We start from the raw sequence: 8,358 nt of genomic DNA on the forward strand, positions 1-8,358 counted from the left end.
GGGAGGAGATAAAATCCCCGTATGAAGCCGAGAGAACGAGGAGACATGAACGTGCATCCATGTATGCGGGCGAGAAGGGAAGGAGCATTGGTCATGCATCCCTGCATGAGGGTGAGACAGGGAGGAGATACAATCCCTGTATGAAGCCAAGAGAACGAGGTGGCATGAACATGCATCCTTGTATGCAGGTGTGACATGGAGTCATCATGAACATGCATCCCTTTATAAGGACATAACATGGAGGACGGATGAACATGAATGCCTGAATTTTATGGTGGTGGCCTTCGGGTGATTTGGCACGTGCAATTGGTGAAGAGCACTTCTCCTGCGCAAAAAAATAAATTTACTATTAGCACCCCGGAGCGGCCTCTGCACTTCTTATAGGGAGAAAACTCTGCAATGGAAGGGGACAGGGTCAATAACAGCTGTAAACTCTCACAAGACCATCACTGCTCTCACACTTTCCTGCTCTCAGGCTGGCGGGCCATTATCGGCCCTGGCTGCCGCACCATTGCCAGGTTTGTGTAACTATATTATTTCTAATTGGCTCCACTTTGATGACTTTCATTTGGATTCTGACTTGATTATTGAGATCTTAAATAAGTGACTGGGGATCAGGTGTCCACTTATTCTCATGGATAACATCACAACCAACCTTTAATTCAAACATGAGTCATGACATCACAGATGGAGTACAGCTTATGATAGAGGTGGAACTTCACATTGTAGCAGCCCAAGTAGCTCGCTGTGATCGTATAGTGGTTAGTACTCTGCGTTGTGGCCGCAACTCGGTTCGAATCCGAGTCACGGCATTGCAGTGAGGCAATGTCACGGCAGTTGGGCAGATATTTTAGAATTTCCATTAATACATTGGCAATCTCTGTGGAGGACTGAAACAATTCGATATGTCCTGTTACTGTTATGAACCTTTTGTTTCTTTAATGCTCTTTGCACACTTTTTCATCGGGTGACTGTAATGTATTTCAACCAAATCTAATTAAGAGCGCATTATGTGGTGACATTTGCAGTACATGAAACATTATAACACGGCCATTTATGTCAATAACCACTAGCTTGATTAAGACATATGTATTGCAGCGACAGTATTTCCCAGTTACAAATGGGAATAAAAACAACATCCGCAACGGATTGAACCAACGACATTTAACTGATGTTGCCAATGGAGCGCGTTACAGAGAGCGCGAGGTCCCGCCTTTACAGTCACACGCTGATGATAATACAGATGTTTAAATAAACAGGCATATCTGTGGACTTGTGGTCTTTCTACATTGGGACTCATAGTCTAGTCCTAGGCTATTGTAGGCAAAGGCGTATCTTTTAGTGGAATGAGAGGCATTCTGTAGTCGCGTGAAAGGACCTTTCAAGTCAATCTGATCTGTATTGTCCTGTGAAAAAAAGCGTTCTTAGACACAGTGAGGAGTTTTTGGGGATAATGGGAAAATCGTTTCCAACTAAATGACAGGAATTTCTTAGTCCAATCATGAGGTGTGCTAGGCTTTTTTATACTGTGGCAGAAAGAGAGAGAGTATAACAGTCATTATAAATAAAGGGCCAAGGTAGTGACAGTTTATGGAAGGAACAATTTGCACATAGTTTTAGAATGTGGTCAGGAGGAGGACAATGTGCTTACACATATGAAACATTAGAAGGTAGACATTATGGAAGCACATATATTTCTTTATTTTTATTGTATTTGGGGAGAGGGGGTTAATATAGCACGTCCAATGTGGAAAAGTGCTTTCCATAGCACCTTGCAGGTGGGCGACATCTAGAGCTGTGCAGTAGCCACCCATGCCCCAGACGTCAAAGAGAACAAGAAGTTACACATGTTGGAAGTGAGGGTGAGACATTGAGGAGATATGATCCCCGTATGAAGCCGAGAAAAGGAGGAGGCGTGAACGTGCATCCATGTATGCAGGCGAGAAGGGAAGGAGCATTGGTCATGCATCCCTGCATGAGGGTGAGACAGGGAGGAGATATGATCCCCGTATGAAGCCGAGAGAAGGAGGAGGCGTGAACGTGCAACCATGTATGCGGGCGAGACAGGAAGGAGCGTTGGTCATGCATCCCTGCATGAGGGTGAGCCAGGGAGGAGATATGATCCCCGTATGAAGCCGAGAGAAGGAGGAGGCGTGAACGTGCATCCATGTATGCAGGCGAGAAGGGAAGGAGCATTGGTCATGCATCCCTGCATGAGGGTGAGACAGGGAGGAGATATGATCCCCGTATGAAGCCGAGAGAAGGAGGAGGCGTGAACGTGCATCCATGTATGTGGGCGAGACAGGAAGGAGCATTGGTCATGCATCCCTGCATGAGGGTGAGACAGGGAGGAGATATGATCCCCGTATGAAGCCGAGAGAAGGAGGAGGCGTGAATGTGCATCCATGTATGCGGGCGAGACGGGAAGGAGCATTGGTCATGCATCCCTTCCTGAGGGTGAGACAGGGAGGAGATAAAATCCCCGTATGAAGCCGAGAGAACGAGAAGACATGAACGTGCATCCATGTATGCGGGCGAGAAGGGAAGGAGCATTGGTCATGCATCCCTGCATGAGGGTGAGACAGGGAGGAGATAAAATCCCTGTATGAAGCCAAGAGAACGAGGCGGCATGAACATGCATCCTTGTATGCAGGTGTGACATGGAGTCATCATGAACATGCATCCCTTTATAAGGACATAACATGGAGGACGCATGAACATGAATGCCTGAATTTTATGGTGGTGGCCTTCGGGTGATTTGGCACGTGCAATTGGTGAAGAGCACTTCTCCTGCGCAAAAAAATAAATGTACTATTAGCACCCCGGAGGGAGCCTCTGCACTTCTTATAGGGAGAAAACTCTGCAATGGAAGGGGACAGGGTCAATAACAGCTGTAAACTCTCACAAGACCATCACTGCTCTCACACTTTCCTGCTCTCAGGCTGGCGGGCCATTATCGGCCCTGGCTGCCGCACCATTGCCAGGTTTGTGTAACTATATTATTTCTAATTGGCTCCACTTTGATGACTTTCATTTGGATTCTGACTTGATTATTGAGATCTTAAATAAGTGACTGGGGATCAGGTGTCCACTTATTCTCATGGATAACCTCACAACCAACCTTTAATTCAAACATGAGTCATGACATCACAGATGGAGTACAGCTTATGATAGAGGTGGAACGTCACATTGTAACAGCCAAAGTAGCTCGCCGTGATCGTATAGTGGTTAGTACTCTGCGTTGTGGCCGCAGCAACCTCGGTTCGAATCCGAGTCACGGCATTGCGGTGAGGCAATGTCACGGCAGTTGGGCAGATATTTTAGAATTTCCATTAATACATTGGCAATCTCTGTGGAGGACTGAAACAATTCGATATGTCCTGTTACTGTTATGAACCTTTTGTTTCTTTAATGCTCTTTGCACACTTTTTCATCGGGTGACTGTAATGTATTTCAACCAAATCTAATTAAGAGCGCATTATGTGGTGACATTTGCAGTACATGAAACATTATAACACTGCCATTTACGTCAATAACCACTAGCTTGATTAAGACATATGTATTGCAGCGACAGTATTTCCCAGTTACAAATGGGAATAAAAACAACATCCGCGAGGGATTGAACCAACGACATTTAACTGATGTTGCCAATGGAGCGCGTTACAGAGAGCGCGAGGTCCCGCCTTTACAGTCACACGCTGATGATAATACAGATGTTTAAATAAACAGGCATATCTGTGGACTTGTGGTCTTTCTACATTGGGACTCATAGTCTAGTCCTAGGCTATTGTAGGCACTGGCGTATCTTTTAGTGGAATGAGAGGCATTCTGTAGTCGCGTGAAAGGACCTTTCAAGTCAATCTGATCTGTATTGTCCTGTGAAAAAAAGCGTTCTTAGACACAGTGAGGAGTTTTTGGGGATAATGGGAAAATCATTTCCAACTAAATGACAGGAATTTCTTAGTCCAATCATGAGGTGTGCTAGGCTTTTTTATACTGTGGCGGAAAGAGAGAGAGTATAACAGTCATTATAAATAAAGGGCCAAGGAAGTGACAGTTTATGGAAGGAACAATTTGCACATAGTTTTAGAATGTGGTCAGGAGGAGGACAATGTGCTTACACATATGAAACATTAGAAGGTAGACATTATGGAAGCACATATATTTCTTTATTTTTATTGTATTTGGGGAGAGGGGGTTAATATAGCACGTCCAATGTGGAAAAGTGCTTTCCATAGCACCTTGCAGGTGGGCGACATCTAGAGCTGTGCAGTAGCCACCCATGCCCCAGACGTCAAAGAGAACAAGAAGTTACACATGTTGGAAGTGAGGGTGAGCCATTGAGGAGATATGATCCCCGTATGAAGCCGAGAGAAGGAGGAGGCGTGAACGTGCATCCATGTATGCAGGCGAGAAGGGAAGGAGCATTGGTCATGCATCCCTGCATGAGGGTGAGACAGGGAGGAGATATGATCCCCGTATGAAGCCGAGAGAAGGAGGAGGCGTGAACGTGCATCCATGTATGCGGGCGAGACAGGAAGGAGCGTTGGTCATGCATCCCTGCATGAGGGTGAGACAGGGAGGAGATATGATCCCCGTATGAAGCCGAGAGAAGGAGGAGGCGTGAACGTGCATCCATGTATGCAGGCGAGAAGGGAAGGAGCATTGGTCATGCATCCCTGCATGAGGGTGAGACAGGGAGGAGATATGATCCCCGTATGAAGCCGAGAGAAGGAGGAGGCGTGAACGTGCATCCATGTATGCGGGCGAGACAGGAAGGAGCATTGGTCATGCATCCCTGCATGAGGGTGAGACAGGGAGGAGATAAAATCCCTGTATGAAGCCAAGAGAACGAGGCGGCATGAACATGCATCCTTGTATGCAGGTGTGACATGGAGTCATCATGAACATGCATCCCTTTATAAGGACATAACATGGAGGACGCATGAACATGAATGCCTGAATTTTATGGTGGTGGCCTTCGGGTGATTTGGCACGTGCAATTGGTGAAGAGCACTTCTCCTGCGCAAAAAAATAAATGTACTATTAGCACCCCGGAGGGAGCCTCTGCACTTCTTATAGGGAGAAAACTCTGCAATGGAAGGGGACAGGGTCAATAACAGCTGTAAACTCTCACAAGACCATCACTGCTCTCACACTTTCCTGCTCTCAGGCTGGCGGGCCATTATCGGCCCTGGCTGCCGCACCATTGCCAGGTTTGTGTAACTATATTATTTCTAATTGGCTCCACTTTGATGACTTTCATTTGGATTCTGACTTGATTATTGAGATCTTAAATAAGTGACTGGGGATCAGGTGTCCACTTATTCTCATGGATAACCTCACAACCAACCTTTAATTCAAACATGAGTCATGACATCACAGATGGAGTACAGCTTATGATAGAGGTGGAACGTCACATTGTAACAGCCAAAGTAGCTCGCCGTGATCGTATAGTGGTTAGTACTCTGCGTTGTGGCCGCAGCAACCTCGGTTCGAATCCGAGTCACGGCATTGCGGTGAGGCAATGTCACGGCAGTTGGGCAGATATTTTAGAATTTCCATTAATACATTGGCAATCTCTGTGGAGGACTGAAACAATTCGATATGTCCTGTTACTGTTATGAACCTTTTGTTTCTTTAATGCTCTTTGCACACTTTTTCATCGGGTGACTGTAATGTATTTCAACCAAATCTAATTAAGAGCGCATTATGTGGTGACATTTGCAGTACATGAAACATTATAACACTGCCATTTACGTCAATAACCACTAGCTTGATTAAGACATATGTATTGCAGCGACAGTATTTCCCAGTTACAAATGGGAATAAAAACAACATCCGCGAGGGATTGAACCAACGACATTTAACTGATGTTGCCAATGGAGCGCGTTACAGAGAGCGCGAGGTCCCGCCTTTACAGTCACACGCTGATGATAATACAGATGTTTAAATAAACAGGCATATCTGTGGACTTGTGGTCTTTCTACATTGGGACTCATAGTCTAGTCCTAGGCTATTGTAGGCACTGGCGTATCTTTTAGTGGAATGAGAGGCATTCTGTAGTCGCGTGAAAGGACCTTTCAAGTCAATCTGATCTGTATTGTCCTGTGAAAAAAAGCGTTCTTAGACACAGTGAGGAGTTTTTGGGGATAATGGGAAAATCATTTCCAACTAAATGACAGGAATTTCTTAGTCCAATCATGAGGTGTGCTAGGCTTTTTTATACTGTGGCGGAAAGAGAGAGAGTATAACAGTCATTATAAATAAAGGGCCAAGGAAGTGACAGTTTATGGAAGGAACAATTTGCACATAGTTTTAGAATGTGGTCAGGAGGAGGACAATGTGCTTACACATATGAAACATTAGAAGGTAGACATTATGGAAGCACATATATTTCTTTATTTTTATTGTATTTGGGGAGAGGGGGTTAATATAGCACGTCCAATGTGGAAAAGTGCTTTCCATAGCACCTTGCAGGTGGGCGACATCTAGAGCTGTGCAGTAGCCACCCATGCCCCAGACGTCAAAGAGAACAAGAAGTTACACATGTTGGAAGTGAGGGTGAGCCATTGAGGAGATATGATCCCCGTATGAAGCCGAGAGAAGGAGGAGGCGTGAACGTGCATCCATGTATGCAGGCGAGAAGGGAAGGAGCATTGGTCATGCATCCCTGCATGAGGGTGAGACAGGGAGGAGATATGATCCCCGTATGAAGCCGAGAGAAGGAGGAGGCGTGAACGTGCATCCATGTATGCGGGCGAGACAGGAAGGAGCGTTGGTCATGCATCCCTGCATGAGGGTGAGACAGGGAGGAGATATGATCCCCGTATGAAGCCGAGAGAAGGAGGAGGCGTGAACGTGCATCCATGTATGCAGGCGAGAAGGGAAGGAGCATTGGTCATGCATCCCTGCATGAGGGTGAGACAGGGAGGAGATATGATCCCCGTATGAAGCCGAGAGAAGGAGGAGGCGTGAACGTGCATCCATGTATGCGGGCGAGACAGGAAGGAGCATTGGTCATGCATCCCTGCATGAGGGTGAGACAGGGAGGAGATATGATCCCCGTATGAAGCCGAGAGAAGGAGGAGGCGTGAATGTGCATCCATGTATGCGGGCGAGACGGGAAGGAGCATTGGTCATGCATCCCTTCCTGAGGGTGAGACAGGGAGGAGATAAAATCCCTGTATGAAGCCGAGAGAACGAGGAGACATGAACGTGCATCCATGTATGCGGGCGAGAAGGGAAGGAGCATTGGTCATGCATCCCTGCATGAGGGTGAGACAGGGAGGAGATAAAATCCCTGTATGAAGCCAAGAGAACGAGGCGGCATGAACATGCATCCTTGTATGCAGGTGTGACATGGAGTCATCATGAACATGCATCCCTTTATAAGGACATAACATGGAGGACGCAGGAACATGAATGCCTGAATTTTATGGTGGTGGCCTTCGGGTGATTTGGCACGTGCAATTGGTGAAGAGCACTTCTCCTGTGCAAAAAAATTAATGTACTATTAGCACCCCGGAGGGAGCCTCTGCACTTCTTATAGGGAGAAAACTCTGCAATGGAAGGGGACAGGGTCAATAACAGCTGTAAACTCTCACAAGACCATCACTGCTCTCACACTTTCCTGCTCTCAGGCTGGCGGGCCATTATCGGCCCTGGCTGCCGCACCATTGCCAGGTTTGTGTAACTATATTATTTCTAATTGGCTCCACTTTGATGACTTTCATTTGGATTCTGACTTGATTATTGAGATCTTAAATAAGTGACTGGGGATCAGGTGTCCACTTATTCTCATGGATAACATCACAACCAACCTTTAATTCAAACATGAGTCATGACATCACAGATGGAGTACAGCTTATGATAGAGGTGGAACGTCACATTGTAGCAGCCCAAGTAGCTCGCCGTGATTGTATAGTGGTTAGTACTCTGCGTTGTGGCCACAGCAACCTCGGTTCGAATCCGAGTCACTGGATTGCGGTGAGGCAATGTCACGGCATTTGGGCAGATATTTTAGAATTTCCATTAATACATTGGCAATCTCTGTGGAGGACTGAAACAATTCGATATGTCCTGTTACTGTTATGAACCTTTTGTTTCTTTAATGCTCTTTGCAAACTTTTTCATCGGGTGACTGTAATGTATTTCAACCAAATCTAATTAAGAGCGCATTATGTGGTGACATTTGCAGTACATGAAACATTATAACACTGCCATTTACGTCAATAACCTTGATTAAGACATATGTATTGCAGCGACAGTATTTCCCAGTTACAAATGGGAATAAAAACAACATCCGCGAGGGATTGAACCAACGACATTTAACTGATGTTGCCAATGGAGCGCGTT

General features: G+C 46.0%; 2 non-coding genes across 2 annotated transcripts; both read left to right on the top strand.

Annotated features, from left to right (window-relative positions):
• Positions 1-3,210: 3,210 nt before the first annotated feature.
• Positions 3,211-3,282, top strand: TRNAH-GUG (transfer RNA histidin (anticodon GUG)). The gene has a single exon. It is a non-coding gene; the product is annotated as a tRNA-His (tRNA).
• A 2,160-nt stretch (positions 3,283-5,442) lies between these two features.
• TRNAH-GUG (transfer RNA histidin (anticodon GUG)) lies at positions 5,443-5,514 on the top strand. Its single transcript has one exon. It is a non-coding gene; the product is annotated as a tRNA-His (tRNA).
• Positions 5,515-8,358: the final 2,844 nt, after the last annotated feature.

Source organism: Ambystoma mexicanum, assembly GCF_040938575.1.
Source record: "Ambystoma mexicanum isolate Mex_15411 chromosome 12 unlocalized genomic scaffold, UKY_AmexF1_1 Mex_chr12_unloc.1, whole genome shotgun sequence".
Taxonomy (NCBI): Eukaryota; Metazoa; Chordata; class Amphibia; order Caudata; family Ambystomatidae; genus Ambystoma; species Ambystoma mexicanum.